At 43.3% G+C, this 17433-nt stretch overlaps 1 protein-coding gene and 17 non-coding genes across 18 annotated transcripts in view; 6 read left to right on the top strand and 12 right to left on the bottom strand.

Moving 5' to 3' along the window:
• LOC110439461 (uncharacterized) overlaps positions 1-17433 on the top strand; it is a 1085403-nt gene that overhangs the window by 478978 nt on the left and 588992 nt on the right. The window lies entirely within an intron of this gene.
• On the bottom strand, positions 4403-4475 carry trnar-acg (transfer RNA arginine (anticodon ACG)). The gene has a single exon. It is a non-coding gene; the product is annotated as a tRNA-Arg (tRNA).
• Positions 4771-4842, top strand: trnae-cuc (transfer RNA glutamic acid (anticodon CUC)). The gene has a single exon. It is a non-coding gene; the product is annotated as a tRNA-Glu (tRNA).
• Positions 4928-5014, bottom strand: trnay-gua (transfer RNA tyrosine (anticodon GUA)). Its single transcript is given in 2 exon segments — positions 4928-4963; positions 4978-5014. It is a non-coding gene; the product is annotated as a tRNA-Tyr (tRNA).
• trnae-uuc (transfer RNA glutamic acid (anticodon UUC)) lies at positions 5103-5174 on the bottom strand. Its single transcript has one exon. It is a non-coding gene; the product is annotated as a tRNA-Glu (tRNA).
• On the bottom strand, positions 6624-6696 carry trnar-acg (transfer RNA arginine (anticodon ACG)). Its single transcript has one exon. It is a non-coding gene; the product is annotated as a tRNA-Arg (tRNA).
• trnae-cuc (transfer RNA glutamic acid (anticodon CUC)) lies at positions 6992-7063 on the top strand. The gene has a single exon. It is a non-coding gene; the product is annotated as a tRNA-Glu (tRNA).
• On the bottom strand, positions 7149-7235 carry trnay-gua (transfer RNA tyrosine (anticodon GUA)). Its single transcript is given in 2 exon segments — positions 7149-7184; positions 7199-7235. It is a non-coding gene; the product is annotated as a tRNA-Tyr (tRNA).
• trnae-uuc (transfer RNA glutamic acid (anticodon UUC)) lies at positions 7324-7395 on the bottom strand. The gene has a single exon. It is a non-coding gene; the product is annotated as a tRNA-Glu (tRNA).
• On the bottom strand, positions 8847-8919 carry trnar-acg (transfer RNA arginine (anticodon ACG)). The gene has a single exon. It is a non-coding gene; the product is annotated as a tRNA-Arg (tRNA).
• trnae-cuc (transfer RNA glutamic acid (anticodon CUC)) lies at positions 9215-9286 on the top strand. The gene has a single exon. It is a non-coding gene; the product is annotated as a tRNA-Glu (tRNA).
• trnay-gua (transfer RNA tyrosine (anticodon GUA)) lies at positions 9372-9458 on the bottom strand. The gene is given in 2 exon segments: positions 9372-9407; positions 9422-9458. It is a non-coding gene; the product is annotated as a tRNA-Tyr (tRNA).
• trnae-uuc (transfer RNA glutamic acid (anticodon UUC)) lies at positions 9547-9618 on the bottom strand. The gene has a single exon. It is a non-coding gene; the product is annotated as a tRNA-Glu (tRNA).
• On the bottom strand, positions 11076-11148 carry trnar-acg (transfer RNA arginine (anticodon ACG)). The gene has a single exon. It is a non-coding gene; the product is annotated as a tRNA-Arg (tRNA).
• Positions 11444-11515, top strand: trnae-cuc (transfer RNA glutamic acid (anticodon CUC)). The gene has a single exon. It is a non-coding gene; the product is annotated as a tRNA-Glu (tRNA).
• Positions 11601-11687, bottom strand: trnay-gua (transfer RNA tyrosine (anticodon GUA)). The gene is given in 2 exon segments: positions 11601-11636; positions 11651-11687. It is a non-coding gene; the product is annotated as a tRNA-Tyr (tRNA).
• trnae-cuc (transfer RNA glutamic acid (anticodon CUC)) lies at positions 11776-11847 on the bottom strand. Its single transcript has one exon. It is a non-coding gene; the product is annotated as a tRNA-Glu (tRNA).
• On the top strand, positions 15436-15508 carry trnar-ucg (transfer RNA arginine (anticodon UCG)). Its single transcript has one exon. It is a non-coding gene; the product is annotated as a tRNA-Arg (tRNA).

The following is a 17433-nucleotide window of genomic DNA, read 5'->3' as shown; positions in this document are numbered from 1 at the left end:
TACATTCATCCAGTTGCTAAGACTAGGAGTATCCCGCAAGTGCACAGAGACTCCCAAATGCCCGCAAATGAATGATAATTTCTTGCAAACCAGTCGTTAAATACATCGCACACACCTCTCGCCCCTACTCAGATCTGCGCTCACTCCACCCCTGACACCCCTCAACGGGCCTGACCAGGCACGTGCACACATAGGGCTCAACCTGTGCAGTGCACATGCCCTTTTTAGTCTTGGATAGAAAGTGCCCTCCAAAATGATCAAAAGTGCCCCCGCCCTTCAGTAGGCACGCGATAACATCGCTCTTGAGTACGCGTGCGACAACACAGCTGATCAGTACGCACGCGACAACACAGCTGATCAGTACACGCGCATCCACTCTGCAGATCTGCGCCCCCCCCCCAAAAAGAAATATACAATGATAAAGAGGGAAAATGGCTTGCTATTAGAATGAGAGAAAATAATACAACATTATGTAACATTCATGCTCCAGTAGCAGAAAAAGAAAAGAAGGACTTTTTTAACAGAATAAATGATCTAATGATTTTATGGGGAGAAACTATTTTAATTGGAGATTTTAACACAGTTTTTAATAGAATTGATTTAGCGGATGGCATGGTTTTAAGGAAGGACACTGGGAGAAAAGAGTTGCAGAAACTAATGGCAGAGCACACAAAAGTGGACATATGGAGAGTAAGGAATGAAGGAAAAAGAATATTCAAGAAGACAGTTAGTAGCTGGTAACTTAAAGCAAAGTAGGATTGATTTTATTTTATGCAAGGAAAAACTGGGTGATTTTATAGAGTGTTTATTTTAAAGAAACAGCGCTAAGCGACCACAAGTTTTTATTAATGAAGATTGATTTTAATGAAAACGAAAGAGGAAAAGGGATATGGATTTTAAATACAGAAATTTTAAAAGGAGAACCTTATAGAAAGCCAATAGTGGACTTGATAAATACTGAAATACAAAATGAGATGTATCATGAAGATAAAAGAATATGGTGGGATAACACAAAATATGAAATTAAAAAGTATACGATTAAAATGAGTAAATCAATACAAAAAGCAAACGCACATAAAGAAGTAGAGGTTAGAAAGGAATTAAAGGACAGTTTAAATCAAGAAAAAGTAAATATAGAGTGAATACTGCACTGTAAAAAATTGCTGTTAAAAAACGGTCAGATTCTACGGTAAAATAATGTTTTTTCACTAAAACAGTAATATTCTGTTAAAAACAGTGCTTTCTGGGTAACATTTTTGTTTTCGAGAAAGTAACCAACTGCAGAAAACTGTGAGCTAACAGAGTTCAGATTCGATGTTTTGAAGTCTGTGTTTGAAATCACGCTTTGTGTCCTTGTTCACTATTTCATACACTAGTTAACTAATATAGTTCACCTGACAGTTTTAATGAACACTAATGAGTGAATTCAGACACTGATGAACACCTGCTGTTAATAATTACAATTACTGAAGAAAATAAACAAGAAATACAAACAGTGACTTGAGTTACAGCATTAAATAAAATAAAACAGCTTCAGTCTCAGCAGAGGATCATTAAACAACTCCACAAACAACAGCAGACACACTTATTACTGACTGATTTGACTTCCATACTATTCTCATTGAGATCCAACAGAAATTAAGGTGTTTTTTGTGTCACCGTAATGGAGTGAGGGGCTGATTTAGTTAATCTCTTCACCCTTGAACTTATTTAAGAAGACTTTCCATCTGCTTGAATATAGAGTTTACAAAATGTTTGTACTATAGCAATAAAGTTGGGAAGTCAATAAATAGAGAAATCTATTTGTCTGAAATTAGTTCTGATAAATGTTTTGGTATAAATCTGGAAGAAGGGCCACATTCAATAGATTTTATGCTTAGTTGCAGGTATTAATTTAATTAATGAGAAGTGGAAACAGAAAAGATACCTCCGTAATTACTTAACAGTTAAGAAATAACATACAAAAACAGTTCAGTTATGACAAATACACACTCAGACCTCATGAATCTGACCTTGTATCTCAACAATGTTAACATCTCAAATGTTTCATGCTGCAATGCATGCTGGGAGTGGCACTGTACAAATATCCCAGCATGCATTGCGGTATAAATAAATGTTGTATAATGGTCTAACAGTTTTCTTTATTTGTGTTTTATTCTGCTGTTGTTTATGTTTAGACTTTCAGTTGCCTGTTTGTGAGTTAAACTGTTAATTTTGTTAAATTTTGTTAAATTTGTTTTCACCATTATTGAGGTTCATATGCTGATTATTGATGTCTCTTTGAGTGCGATTTACACCATAGAGCAGTGTTATTGTCCAAGATATTCTTAAAAACTTCCAGAAATCATTACCATATATAGACATATAATGTAAAACAATAGATTAAACATTGAATAGGAGCAGTAAATTTTATTTTACGAAATGAGAACAGACTCTGCCATTTAACAGCAACATGAACATCACCAGATCTTATTTAGGTTTTTGGCTGGCTTGCCACAACAAATGAGCTTTTTAAACAAAGTTCTTAACAATTGCAGCAGCCAAGATATATAAATGTTAAATATGACAGGGCTAAGAGCCCAACTAAAGCAAACTCTGTTCTCCATGATGGTGACATAAAACTTTAACTTTTTCTCAAGAAGAACTTTAGTAGATGTTATACAAAAATACATGTATTAAGTAATAAGTGTAGCTGGTGATGATGTTTGTAGAGTTGTTTAATCATCCGCTGATCATTTAAATGATTTAATCATTTGTTGTTCTTCAGGTTATTTCATTATAAAGCTGTGACTAAAGTTTTGTATGTTCTGTTCTTGTTTTTTCCCTTCAGTATTTCTTCATTTATTCATTGTTAATCTTCCATTATCATTTAATTAGTCAGTTAATTAATGAATTTACTTCAGCTTTGCTACATGTTTCTTGAACACTCAGTAGTGTGGACACTTCAATTAAAACTGAAGTATATGCTCTGGGGTTTAAAGGGTTAAAGGTGTGAGAGGTAAAAACACAGTGTAAAATGTATTTTAACAGTAATATACTGTTAATTTAAACTACGGAAATAGACTGTAAAAAAACAGTAGATTGCTGGCAACCACAGCTGCCAGTAGATTACTGTTAAATCAAGGAAAAAACAGTATTTTACTGTAAGACCTGAAGCTAATTTCTTCTCTCTGTCACCGTTGTGGAGGAGAGTAGAGCCAGTGTATGAGTTAAAGATGAACAATGAACTGCTGATGTTATTCTGCATGTTTCTCTATTTAAAGATAGCGGCCGTTTAGTTGCTGATGCAGTCAGAATCTCTCTGGTGATTCCAGGTTTACATGTATGTGTGCTGATGTGAAAAATAAGACATTACCGTTAAACCAAACTTTTCTAATTAACTAAAATAAGTTATCATTATAAGTATGCTTCTAAGCATATATAGCACATTACCTCATAAACTCATTCAGCAGTTGACCAAGTTGAGGCAGTTGCTTTCAGTGAGCAAAATGAGTTCACTTGAGTATTGTGTAAATCAATGTAGTCCATGTATTTTTACAGCAACATACTGTAAAATAACAGTACATTGCTGGCAACTGCAGCTGGCAGTATTTTACTGTTTTTTAACGGGACAATTTTTAACATTGTAGTATTCAACGTTACTGTAATGGTTATTCATTTAAACCAACTTGTTATAAAAATACTTAGTTTGCAATTGTTGTCCGAATTAATCTGCAACGAAATCTGTTATTACAGTACAAATCTTGAATGGTATAAGGGCTCTGATTGGCCATAGCGTTCATTGTAACTCGGAACATGATTGGCTGCCGTAACAAAGAATAGGGTGAATCCTAGGTTGGTTCCAGCTCGGGACGTGATTGGCCAGCATGACCAAGAATTTAAAAAAATCTTGGTTCCAACTCAGAACGTGATTGGCCGGTGTAACCAAGAATAACCACAACTTACAGGTGACAGTATGCGCCACTGGCCCAGTCTGCACTGTGTGGCATATTTGCCGACATATAACAGAGACTGAAACATTGCTCACACTTGTCTGAGGTGGTCATTTTGACTGCAATCTTGTTTTAGGTTGGCACTTTGTTTTTGAATATTGTATGCTTTTCGAATGCGTATCTGTGCTGCAGTAGAACGCCTTAGCCTCACAGCAAACATTTTGGTCTACAAGCTGTCACTGCCGTCTTCCCAGGAGAGTGGCTGTACTGGTTTCTTCTGGAAGTCCTGAGGGATGTACGGGACCAAGACATTAGAGCAGTTGGGGCAGCCTTTGAACCCAGGAGAGCACCCCACAGGGTCTGTGCTGGCGGCCCCAGAAACTCGATTCACTCCAGAGTAGAACCGAACAACTCAGGCAGGGGCAAATCGCGACCGCACTGCACTGAGAGCAACGCAAAAAAATCCTGGATGGGCCAGCCAGGAGTCGAACCTAGAATCTTCTGATCCGTAGTCAGACGCGTTATCCATTGCGCCCCTGGCCCAGTCCGCGTCAGCTGTGCTCATTAGCATGCTGCTTGGAAAGAGGACATGGCTCGGTGAACATGGAGTTCCTAAAACGCATGCTGTGCTTTGTTGTCATGGCAAGTTGTGGTGTCGATAGGATGCTCTAACACCGAGCATGTGACAGTCCCTCCCAAGAAGAACTGTGATCCAGGCTCTGAGACTTTCTCTTCTCCAGGAGGAGGTTGCAAACGTTAGTTATTTTTGTCAGAGCAGCTGCAGCACACCTGGGTGGAGGCCCACAGCTAGACTTGAGGCCAACCTTTACGCAGACCTTCCCTGGTGGTCTAGTGGTTAGGATTCGGCGCTCTCACCGCCGCGGCCCGGGTTCGATTCCCGGTCAGGGAACTTCCTTTTCACCTCCATGCTGAACTTTGAGGAGTGGTTAACTCACTTGGCGAAGGCAAGAAAGCGGCTCTGAGCGCAAAAGATGTCCTTCGAGCCGGAGTCGAACCAGCGACCTAAGGATTGCCATCATCCCACCTACAGTCCTCCGCTCTACCAACTGAGCTATCGAAGGCTTACAGGGCAGTTTCACAACCACATCCTATAAGGTAGCTGCAGTCCGACCGCTGGCCAGAAAGGACAGAAGCAAAAGCACTCAAGCCTTCCCATACCGGGAGTCGAACCCGGGCCGCCTGGGTGAAAACCAGGAATCCTAACCGCTAGACCATATGGGAACTGCCACTCTCGAAAGCCAGTCTTGGCACAAACTCCAGTTCATTCTGATCGCTGGCACGTCCCTGCTCCGCTTGCACAAGTGCCACTCATACACTTACGCACTCTCTCATACACAGTTTCTTGGTTTCCGTAACCGAGAATCTTCTGATCCGTAGTCATAACCTTTGTGCCACCGTCACTCTGTTCAGCACCTTGTTAGCACTTTGCTTGAAGCAAGGACAAGGCTCTTGTCAACCCGGAGTTCCTTCACCACACATTCTGCTTTGTTTTTATGGCAAGAGGTTGTGTGGATGGGATGCTCTTACAGGATTCCTGACAGTCCCGCTATAGAAGACCTGAGATCCAGGGTCGGAGACTCCTCTCCAAGAGTAGGTTAAAAGCAATGGTTTCTTTTGTGTCTGTGTGTCAGAGCCCTTAGGTGTTGCTGCAGCTCAGAGACCTACAAGTGGAGGAGATTACACTGCAAGTCGGCTGGATGACCTCTAAGTGGTAGGCACTTATACCGCACGTAGGCTGGGTTTGCGATTGATGTAGCTGTAGTAGACAGTCATAAAAATAAAAAAAAATATATAAACTGCTTACTCTGAGGTTGTGTTTAGGGTTGGGGTAGGAGTAAAATTGAATAAAACACAGCAGGTTACCGTGTGGTTGGGCCTAGGGCTGGGGTAGGTGTGATTTTAATAAACTGCGATAGGTTGTATTCTGTGCCATGTACGAGACATTGAATCAATGAAACCCACATGGAGGTTTGTTACTGTGAGGTTGGGTTAAGAGTTGGGGTAGGTTGGGAGGTTGATAAAACACAGCAGGAAACTGTGAGGTTGGTTTAAGGATTGGGGTAGGTTTGACATTCAAACATAACTGGTTGGACGCAGTGTCTTGTACCAGACATTAAATGAATGAAAACTCCAGGAGGTTTTTACAGCCCACTTGGGGCTGACCAGGTCGTTTGGAGCAGGCTCCGATTTCTATTTATACCTTTCTCAGTCAGGTAACTTCCTTTTCTGTAGTATGAGCGTCTGCACTGTGTGGCATATTTGCCGACGTATAACAGAGACTGAAACATTGCTCACACTTGTCTGAGGTGGTCATTTTGACTGCAATCTTGTTTTAGGTTGGCACTTTGTTTTTGAATATTGTATGCTTTTCGAATGCGTATCTGTGCTGCAGTAGAACGCCTTAGCCTCACAGCAAACATTTTGGTTTACAAGCTGTCACTGCCGTCTTCCCAGGAGAGTGGCTGTACTGGTTTCTTCTGGAAGTCCTGAGGGATGTACGGGATCAAGACATGAGAGCGGTTGGGGCAGCCTTTGAACCCAGGAGAGCACCCCACAGGCTCTGTGCTGGCGGCCCCAGAAACTCGATTCACTCCAGAGTAGAACCGAACAACTCCGGCAGGGGCAAACCGCGACCGCACTGCACTGAGAGCAACGCAAAAAAATCCTGAATGAGCCAGCCAGGAGTCGAACCTAAAATCTTCTGATCCGTAGTCAGACGCGTTATCCATTGCGCCACTGGCCCAGTCCGCATCAGCAGTGCTCATTAGCATGGTCCTTGGAAAGAGGACACGGCTCGGTGAACATGGAGTTCCTAAAACGCATGCTGTGCTTTGTTGTCATGGCAAGTTGTGGTGTCGAAAGGATGCTCTAACACCGAGCATGTGACAGTCCCTCCCAAGAAGAACTGTGATCCAGGCTCTGAGACTTTCTCTTCTCCAGGAGGAGGTTGCAAACGTTAGTTATTTTTGTCAGAGCAGCTGCAGCACACCTGGGTGGAGGCCCACAGCTAGACTTGAGGCCAACCTTTACGCAGACCTTCCCTGGTGGTCTAGTGGTTAGGATTCGGCGCTCTCACCGCCGCGGCCCGGGTTCGATTCCCGGTCAGGGAACTTCCTTTTCACCTCCATGCTGAACTTTGAGGAGTGGTTAACTCACTTGGCGAAGGCAAGAAAGCGGCTCTGAGCGCAAAAGATGTCCTTCGAGCCGGAGTCGAACCAGCGACCTAAGGATTGCCATCATCCCACCTACAGTCCTCCGCTCTACCAACTGAGCTATCGAAGGCTTACAGGGCAGTTTCACAACCACATCCTATAAGGTAGCTGCAGTCCGACCGCTGGCCAGAAAGGACAGAAGCAAAAGCACTCAAGCCTTCCCATACCGGGAGTCGAACCCGGGCCGCCTGGGTGAAAACCAGGAATCCTAACCGCTAGACCATATGGGAACTGCCACTCTCGAAAGCCAGTCTTGGCACAAACTCCAGTTCATTCTGATCGCTGGCACGTCCCTGCTCCGCTTGCACAAGTGCCACTCATACACTTACGCACTCTCTCATACACAGTTTCTTGGTTTCCGTAACCGAGAATCTTCTGATCCGTAGTCATAACCTTTGTGCCACCGTCACTCTGTTCAGCACCTTGTTAGCACTTTGCTTGAAGCAAGGACAAGGCTCTTGTCAACCCGGAGTTCCTTCACCACACATTCTGCTTTGTTTTTATGGCAAGAGGTTGTGTGGATGGGATGCTCTTACAGGATTCCTGACAGTCCCGCCATAGAAGACCTGAGATCCAGGGTCGGAGACTCTCTCCTCTCCAAGAGTAGGTCAAAAGCAATGGTTTCTTTTGTGTCTGTGTGTCAGAGCCCTTAGGTGTTGCTGCAGCTCAGAGACCTACAAGTGGAGGAGATTACACTGCAAGTCGGCTGGATGACCTCTAAGTGGTAGGCACTTATACCGCACGTAGGCTGGGTTTGCGATTGATGTAGCTGTAGTAGACATTCATAAAAATAAAAATATATATAAACTGCTTACTCTGAGGTTGTGTTTAGGGTTGGGGTAGGAGTAAAATTGAATAAAACACAGCAGGTTACCGTGTGGTTGGGCCTAGGGCTGGGGTAGGTGTGATTTTAATAAACTGCGATAGGTTGTATTCTGTGCCATGTACGAGACATTGAATCAATGAAACCCACATGGAGGTTTGTTACTGTGAGGTTGGGTTAAGAGTTGGGGTAGGTTGGGAGGTTGATAAAACACAGCAGGAAACTGTGAGGTTGGTTTAAGGATTGGGGTAGGTTTGACATTCAAACATAACTGGTTGGACGCAGTGTCTTGTACCAGACATTAAATGAATGAAAACTCCAGGAGGTTTTTACAGCCCACTTGGGGCTGACCAGGTCGTTTGGAGCAGGCTCCGATTTCTATTTATACCTTTCTCAGTCAGGTAACTTCCTTTTCAGTAGTATGAGCGTCTGCACTGTGTGGCATATTTGCCGACGTATAGCAGAGACTGAAACATTGCTCACACTTGTCTGAGGTGGTCATTTTGACTGCAATCTTGTTTTAGGTTGGCACTTTGTTTTTGAATATTGTATGCTTTTCGAATGCGTATCTGTGCTGCAGTAGAACGCCTTAGCCTCACAGCAAACATTTTGGTTTACAAGCTGTCACTGCCGTCTTCCCAGGAGAGTGGCTGTACTGGTTTCTTCTGGAAGTCCTGAGGGATGTACGGGATCAAGACATGAGAGCGGTTGGGGCAGCCTTTGAACCCAGGAGAGCACCCCACAGGCTCTGTGCTGGCGGCCCCAGAAACTCGATTCACTCCAGAGTAGAACCGAACAACTCCGGCAGGGGCAAACCGCGACCGCACTGCACTGAGAGCAACGCAAAAAAATCCTGAACGAGCCAGCCAGGAGTCGAACCTAGAATCTTCTGATCCGTAGTCAGACGCGTTATCCATTGCGCCACTGGCCCAGTCCGCATCAGCAGTGCTCATTAGCATGGTCCTTGGAAAGAGGACACGGCTCGGTGAACATGGAGTTCCTAAAACGCATGCTGTGCTTTGTTGTCATGGCAAGTTGTGGTGTCGATAGGATGCTCTAACACCGAGCATGTGACAGTCCCTCCCAAGAAGAACTGTGATCCAGGCTCTGAGACTTTCTCTTCTCCAGGAGGAGGTTGCAAACGTTAGTTATTTTTGTCAGAGCAGCTGCAGCACACCTGGGTGGAGGCCCAAAGCTAGACTCGAGGCCAACCTTTACGCAGACCTTCCCTGGTGGTCTAGTGGTTAGGATTCGGCGCTCTCACCGCCGCGGCCCGGGTTCGATTCCCGGTCAGGGAACTTCCTTTTCACCTCCATGCTGAACTTTGAGGAGTGGTTAACTCACTTGGCGAAGGCAAGAAAGCGGCTCTGAGCGCAAAAGATGTCCTTCGAGCCGGAGTCGAACCAGCGACCTAAGGATTGCCATCATCCCACCTACAGTCCTCCGCTCTACCAACTGAGCTATCGAAGGCTTACGGGGCAGTTCCACAACCACATCCTATAAGGTAGCTGCAGTCCAACCGCTGGCCAGAAAGGACAGAAGCAAAAGCACTCAAGCCTTCCCATACCGGGAGTCGAACCCGGGCAGCCTGGGTGAAAACCAGGAATCCTAACCGCTAGACCATATGGGAACTGCCACTCTCGAAAGCCAGTCTTGGCACAAACTCCAGTTCATTCTGATCGCTGGCACGTCCCTGCTCCGCTTGCACAAGTGCCACTCATACACTTACGCACTCTCTCATACACAGTTTCTTGGTTTCCGTAACCGAGAATCTTCTGATCCGTAGTCATAAGCGCTAACCTTTGTGCCACCGTCACTCTGTTCAGCACCTTGTTAGCACTTTGCTTGAAGCAAGGATAAGGCTCTGTCAACCCGGAGTTCCTTCACCACACATTCTGCTTTGTTTTTATGGCAAGAGGTTGTGTGGATGGGATGCTCTTACAGGATTCCTGACAGTCCCGCCATAGAAGACCTGAGATCCAGGGTCGGAGACTCTCTCCTCTCCAAGAGTAGGTCAAAAGCAATGGTTTCTTTTGTGTCTATGTGTCAGAGCCCTTAGGTGTTGCTGCAGCTCAGAGACCTACAAGTGGAGGAGATTACACTGCAAGTCGGCTGGATGACCTCTAAGTGGTAGGCACTTATACCGCACGTAGGCTGGGTTTGCGATTGATGTAGCTGTAGTAGACATTCATAAAAATAAAAAAATATATAAACTGCTTACTCTGAGGTTGTGTTTAGGGTTGGGGTAGGAGTAAAATTGAATAAAACACAGCAGGTTACCGTGTGGTTGGGCCTAGGGCTGGGGTAGGTGTGATTTTAATAAACTGCGATAGGTTGTATTCTGTGCCATGTACGAGACATTGAATCAATGAAACCCACATGGAGGTTTGTTACTGTGAGGTTGGGTTAAGAGTTGGGGTAGGTTGGGAGGTTGATAAAACACAGCAGGAAACTGTGAGGTTGGTTTAAGGATTGGGGTTGGTTTGACATTCAAACATAACTAGTTGGACGCAGTGTCTTGTACCAGACATTAAATGAATGAAAACTCCAGGAGGTTTTTACAGCCCACTTGGGGCTGACCAGGTCGTTTGGAGCAGGCTCCGATTTCTATTTATACCTTTCTCAGTCAGGTAACTTCCTTTTCAGTAGTATGAGCGTCTGCACTGTGTGGCATATTTGCCGACGTATAACAGAGACTGAAACATTGCTCACACTTGTCTGAGGTGGTCATTTTGACTGCAATCTTGTTTTAGGTTGGCACTTTGTTTTTGAATATTGTATGCTTTTCGAATGCGTATCTGTGCTGCAGTAGAACGCCTTAGCCTCACAGCAAACATTTTGGTTTACAAGCTGTCACTGCCGTCTTCCCAGGAGAGTGGCTGTACTGGTTTCTTCTGGAAGTCCTGAGGGATGTACGGGATCAAGACATGAGAGCGGTTGGGGCAGCCTTTGAACCCAGGAGAGCACCCCACAGGCTCTGAGCTGGCGGCCCCAGAAACTCGATTCACTCCAGAGTAGAACCGAACAACTCCGGCAGGGGCAAACCGCGACCGCACTGCACTGAGAGCAACGCAAAAAAATCCTGAACGAGCCAGCCAGGAGTCGAACCTAGAATCTTCTGATCCGTAGTCAGACGCGTTATCCATTGCGCCACTGGCCCAGTCCGCATCAGCAGTGCTCATTAGCATGGTCCTTGGAAAGAGGACACGGCTCGGTGAACATGGAGTTCCTAAAACGCATGCTGTGCTTTGTTGTCATGGCAAGTTGTGGTGTCGATAGGATGCTCTTACACCGAGCATGTGACAGTCCCTCCCAAGAAGAACTGTGATCCAGGCTCTGAGACTTTCTCTTCTCCAGGAGGAGGTTGCAAACGTTAGTTATTTTTGTCAGAGCAGCTGCAGCACACCTGGGTGGAGGCCCACAGCTAGACTTGAGGCCAACCTTTACGCAGACCTTCCCTGGTGGTCTAGTGGTTAGGACTAGGCGCTCTCACCGCCGCGGCCCGGGTTCGATTCCCGGTCAGGGAACTTCCTTTTCAGCTCCATGCTGAACTTTGAGGAGTGGTTAACTCACTTGGCGAAGGCAAGAAAGCGGCTCTGAGCGCAAAAGATGTCCTTCGAGCCGGAGTCTAACCAGCGACCTAAGGATTGCCATCATCCCACCTACAGTCCTCCGCTCTACCAACTGAGCTATCGAAGGCTTACAGGGCAGTTCCACAACCACATGCTATAACGTAGCTGCAGTCCGACCGCTGGCCAGAAAGGACAGAAGCAAAAGCACTCAAGCCTTCCCATACCGGGAGTCGAACCCGGGCCGCCTGGGTGAGAACCAGGAATCCTAACCGCTAGACCATATGGGAACTGCCACTCTCGAAAGCCAGTCTTGGCACAAACTCCAGTTCATTCTGATCGCTGGCACGTCCCTGCTCCGCTTGCACAAGTGCCACTCATACACTTACGCACTCTCTCATACAGTTTCTTGGTTTCCGTAACCGAGAATCTTCTGATCCGTAGTCATAAGCGCTAACCTTTGTGCCACCGTCACTCTGTTCAGCATCTTGTTAGCACTTTGCTTGAAGCAAGGATAAGGCTCTGTCAACCCGGAGTTCCTTCACCACACATTCTGCTTTGTTTTTATGGCAAGAGGTTGTGTGGATGGGATGCTCTTACAGGATTCCTGACAGTCCCGCCATAGAAGACCTGAGATCCAGGGTCTGAGACTCTCTCCTCTCCAAGAGTAGGTCAAAAGCAATGGTTTCTTTTGTGTCTGTGTGACAGAGCCCTTAGGTGTTGCTGCAGCTCAGAGACCTACAAGTGGAGGAGATTACACTGCAAGTCGGCTGGATGACCTCTAAGTGGTAGGCACTTATACCGCACGTAGGCTGGGTTTGCGATTGATGTAGCTGTAGTAGACATTCATAAAAATAAAAAAATATATAAACTGCTTACTCTGAGGTTGTGTTTAGGGTTGGGGTAGGAGTAAAATTGAATAAAACACAGCAGGTTACCGTGTGGTTGGGCCTAGGGCTGGGGTAGGTGTGATTTTAATAAACTGCGATAGGTTGTATTCTGTGCCATGTACGAGACATTGAATCAATGAAACCCACATGGAGGTTTGTTACTGTGAGGTTGGGTTAAGAGTTGGGGTAGGTTGGGAGGTTGATAAAACACAGCAGGAAACTGTGAGGTTGGTTTAAGGATTGGGGTAGGTTTGACATTCAAACATAACTGGTTGGACGCAGTGTCTTGTACCAGACATTAAATGAATGAAAACTCCAGGAGGTTTTTACAGCCCACTTGGGGCTGACCAGGTCGTTTGGAGCAGGCTCCGATTTCTATTTATACCTTTCTCAGTCAGGTAACTTCCTTTTCAGTAGTATGAGCGTCTGCACTGTGTGGCATATTTGCCGACGTATAACAGAGACTGAAACATTGCTCACACTTGTCTGAGGTGGTCATTTTGACTGCAATCTTGTTTTAGGTTGGCACTTTGTTTTTGAATATTGTATGCTTTTCGAATGCGTATCTGTGCTGCAGTAGAACGCCTTAGCCTCACAGCAAACATTTTGGTTTACAAGCTGTCACTGCCGTCTTCCCAGGAGAGTGGCTGTACTGGTTTCTTCTGGAAGTCCTGAGGGATGTACGGGACCAAGATATGAGAGCGGTTGGGGCAGACTTTGAACCCAGGGGAGCACCCCACAGGCTCTGTGCTGGCAGCCCCAGAAACTTGATCCACTCCAAAGTAGAACCAAACAACTCTGGCAGGGGCAAACTGCAACTGCAGTGCACTGACTGAGAGCAATGCAATAAATCCTGATCGAGCCAGCCAAAAGTCGAATCTAGAATCTTCTGATCAGTCAGACACGTTATCCATTGCGCCACTGGCACACACTGTTCAAGGAGTGCTCATTAGCATGCTGTTTGGAAAGAGGACATGGACCGGTAAACATGGAGTTCCTTCAACGCATGCTGTGCTTTGTTGTCATGGCAAGTTGTGGTGTCGATAGGATGCTTTTACACAGAGTCCCTCCATAGAAGAACTGTGAACCAGGCTCTGAGACTTTCTCTTCTCCAGGAGGAGGTTGCAAACGTTAGAGTTATTTTTGTCAGAGCAGCTGCAGCACACCTGGGTGGAGGCCCACAGCTAGGCTAGAGGGCAACCTTTAGCCAGGCCTTCCCTGGTGGTCTTGTGGTTACGACTTAGTGCTCTTACCGCTGTGGCCTGGGTTCAATTCCTTGTCAGGGAGCTTCCTTTTCACCTCCATGGTAAACTTCGAGCAGTGTTGCCGATGATCTCTTCACGAAAGCAGCTCTGAATGCAAAAGATGTCCTTCGAGCCACACTGTAAGATGTAATAAGACACACTCTGGCACAGACATCCAGTCTGCACACTGGAATACACGCTATTATCTCATGGTTGAGACGCAGCTTCAAAAATTTGTTTCAAACCGGAAGTACAAATTTGCTTGAAATAACGCAAAAACAATCAATTTACACTTTTTAGTGAAATATTTGTGTCCTAATAGTGTTTTTAGAAGTGTGGGACACATATATGACTGTCAACAGCTCAAAAAATATGTTTTGGAGTTTCGTGACCCTTTAAGGTACAAATGGTAGAGAAAATACACACATGAAAATCTTACTTTGTTTTTCTTCTAACTAAGTATATTTTTATATGTTTTGTTGTTTTGTCTCAAATTATTTTATTTAGGACACAAATGCCTCAAATGCAGCTTTAACATCATTGGAATAAATTATATTTTAACATATTCAAATGGAAAAGCTAACATATTAAAAAGGAATAATTATTTACAAGGTTACTTTTATATCTGCGTTTTTATAAACTAAAGCAGTTTTGTCCCAAACCTTTGAAAAATAGTCCATGTTGTCTTTATATTTTTAGATGCTTCATTTATTACTGATTTTACTTTATGCTTTCAAAATATGTAACTATGCATTTGAAGTGATATTGTGCTATTTTGCTACATAGTAGAAGTGAACTAGTTTTGTTTTGTGTTAAAGCCACAATGGCCCTGCATAAAAGGGCTTTACTGGGACCTTATAGGCACATTTTGTGCCTGGACTCAACTTAGTATTAGTGGGACCTAACTTGTTAATTACTAAATGCCCACAGAGCATGCTCATAGGACATACTTCTGACCCAGATAGTATACCTATACTTGCCCATTGTGGCTATATACACTACACTTTGTGTGGACTTGCTATGGGCCCTCAGTGAACTTCTGTTTCGAGTGGGCCAGCCCACAGTTTGGTCTAGCGACATTGTATATGTTTTTGGTATAGACATGTTAGTTTTGGAATTTGTGCACTAAAACTGTACACTCAAGTACATGAAGGTGAGCTTAAGCAAACTGCATTAAACATTCAAAACTATTGTATAATAGGCTGAGAGAGACATTAGAAAAGCATATCTTAATTAAGATATAAATTGGATCCAATTAAAATATTGTAGAAATTATCCTAAAGGATTTTCCTGTATTGTACTATAAAATAATCCTATAGGAATGGTTGCAAAATATGATGAAAATTCTAAAATAACTCCTTCAAAGAAATCTGATAGGATGCTTCTTTTGTGCCTGTATAATTGTAAAAGTTAGACTGATTTAGATCAGAAATCCACTACATGTTCATTAACTGAAAACACAGCTGAAGGTGCTACAATTAACACATAAACACCCTAGACAGCACAGCACAGCACAGCACCACTGCTTTTTTCTGTGACAGACATAGATCTCGTCTAGGATTTAAACCCAGGACCTCTTGCACCCTAAGTGAGAATCATACCCCAAGACCAATAAGCCATGTAGAAGTGCTTGGCAGTGCCAGAAAAAAAATTCTGTGAAACCGGTCCAATCTACTTTTTGTTCATGTTGTTTTTGTTACGCAACTCCCTGGATGCATATTACAGTTCACAGGCAGTAAAAAACGGCCCAGTGGCCTAATGTTTAAGGCACCAGCCTTCGAAGCTGGGGATTGTGGGTTCAAGTCCCACCTGGGTTGTCTTTGATGCAGTTTTTTGAAGTTGGCTGTGCAGCACAATCCAGTGTGACCTTCAAAAAGCTAGGTTCATACTCTTAGGTCAAAAAGACATTATAATGGAAAACTCTTCAGAGAAGCTGATTTGTCATTAGTTGCACACACCAGATCGTCTGAATGCAATAGGGATCCTAAAGTGCTGTTCTCTGAGTTACTACAGTCAAAGCTGGGGAATGTGGGTTCAAGTTGTGTTTGTTGGGTTACTTTTAAGTTGTGTGAAAAAATCCTGACTTGTCTACTCAAAGCTTAGGTGTGATGATCTGAGGACAATAGTTAGCTTCAAATTCTCAGACTTGCTGCACACTTCAATTAAGATTCATCCAATCTTGCTTGAATTATCCAATTACGTTACAAACATAAAAGGTTTAGCTAAGCTCTGGTTATGGAGATCTTGACTTCAAGTACCCGGTGGCTTTCAACTAATAGTCTCATGTTAGGTGGATGATGATGAAATGCAAACTAGAAAATAGCTGCAGAAAGGTTGTGATTTCATGTTAATGAGAGTGGCCTTGACTGGAATTTGAAACTCAAGACCAGTCACACCATACGCAAGAACCATACCCCAGGACCAATTAAACACAAATATGGATGATTGCACAAAGAAAATTTTTGTCCATTAGTTGCACATACCTTATTTGACGGAATGCAAACTGGCATCGAGATCCTAAAGTGCAGTTTTCCATGCATTGGCATCTTGTTGAAAGCTCCTTTGCTCTCTCTGCTGGTGTGCTGGCCTTCATGCACAGCCTGGTCAGGTGTACAGAGAGTGGTCTGTGGCTTCTGGCACTCCAGGCACTAGACAAAGTTGCTATCAACTGACCTGTAAAAACACACATTCACCATTCATGATGTCATGAACAAGAACATTTTTAAACCAGGCACACAATTTTCTACATGAATTCAATAACCAAAAACATGAAGACAAAATAAACTAAATATTGATATATATATATATATATATATATATATATATATATATTTTGGTTCGCACATGTACTTGCTGAATTACCTCAAGGAATAAATTGGAATATTTCAAGATTAATTAATTAAATAAATTAAAAACGCATTATTTCATTTACCAGAAACAAAAATATAATGTTACACTGAATTCATTATTTTTTGTGTTCCACCCAAAGATTCGGTGTGGCTTTTTCTGGCCACCACTAAGAAATTTTTCTTAGGGCACCACTGCTTTTTGGGTTGCTGAATAACACTTATAATATATCCTGAGAGTGTATAGGTTAACTTTAATTAAAAAATTATTCTGGATGAACAAGCTCTGAAAAAAAATCATATTCATTTTTCAAAAAAAGGAAATTTTTTTTATGTCTCTGTCATGATGACTGTACATAATATTTTACTAGTTATTTTGCAAGATTCCAGCATTCAGCTTAAAGTGCAATTTTAAGGATTAAGCAGGTTAACTAGGAAAGTTACTGGATAACTTTGTTTTGTGAACAATAAAATATATTCTTAAGGAGGCTAATATTATTGAACTTAAAATAGTTTAATTGCTTTTATTTAAGCCAAACTAAAATAAAGGAATACTATAAAAACTGACTTTTACAAGAAATATTTTTTTAATTCAATTCAATTCAGCTTTATTTGTATAGCGCTTTTACAATGTAGATTGTGTCAAAGCAGCTTCACATAAATGGTCATAGTAACTGGAACAGTGTGGTTCAGGTTTTAGTGTTTAAGTTCAGTTCAGTTCAGTTTAGCTCAGTTCAGTGTGATTTAATCACTACTGAGAGTTCAAACACTGAAGAGTCAATTCATCGATGCGTAGCTCTACCAATCCTGAACCATGCGAGGCAGTGGCGACAGCGGAGAGGGAAAAAAAACTTCACCTGATGGGAGTGAAGAAAAAAAACCTTGAGAGAACCAGA

The sequence above is a fragment of the Danio rerio genome, chromosome 4 (assembly GCF_049306965.1).
Source record: "Danio rerio strain Tuebingen ecotype United States chromosome 4, GRCz12tu, whole genome shotgun sequence".
Taxonomy (NCBI): Eukaryota; Metazoa; Chordata; class Actinopteri; order Cypriniformes; family Danionidae; genus Danio; species Danio rerio.
This window is presented reverse-complemented; position numbering and strand designations above follow the sequence as displayed.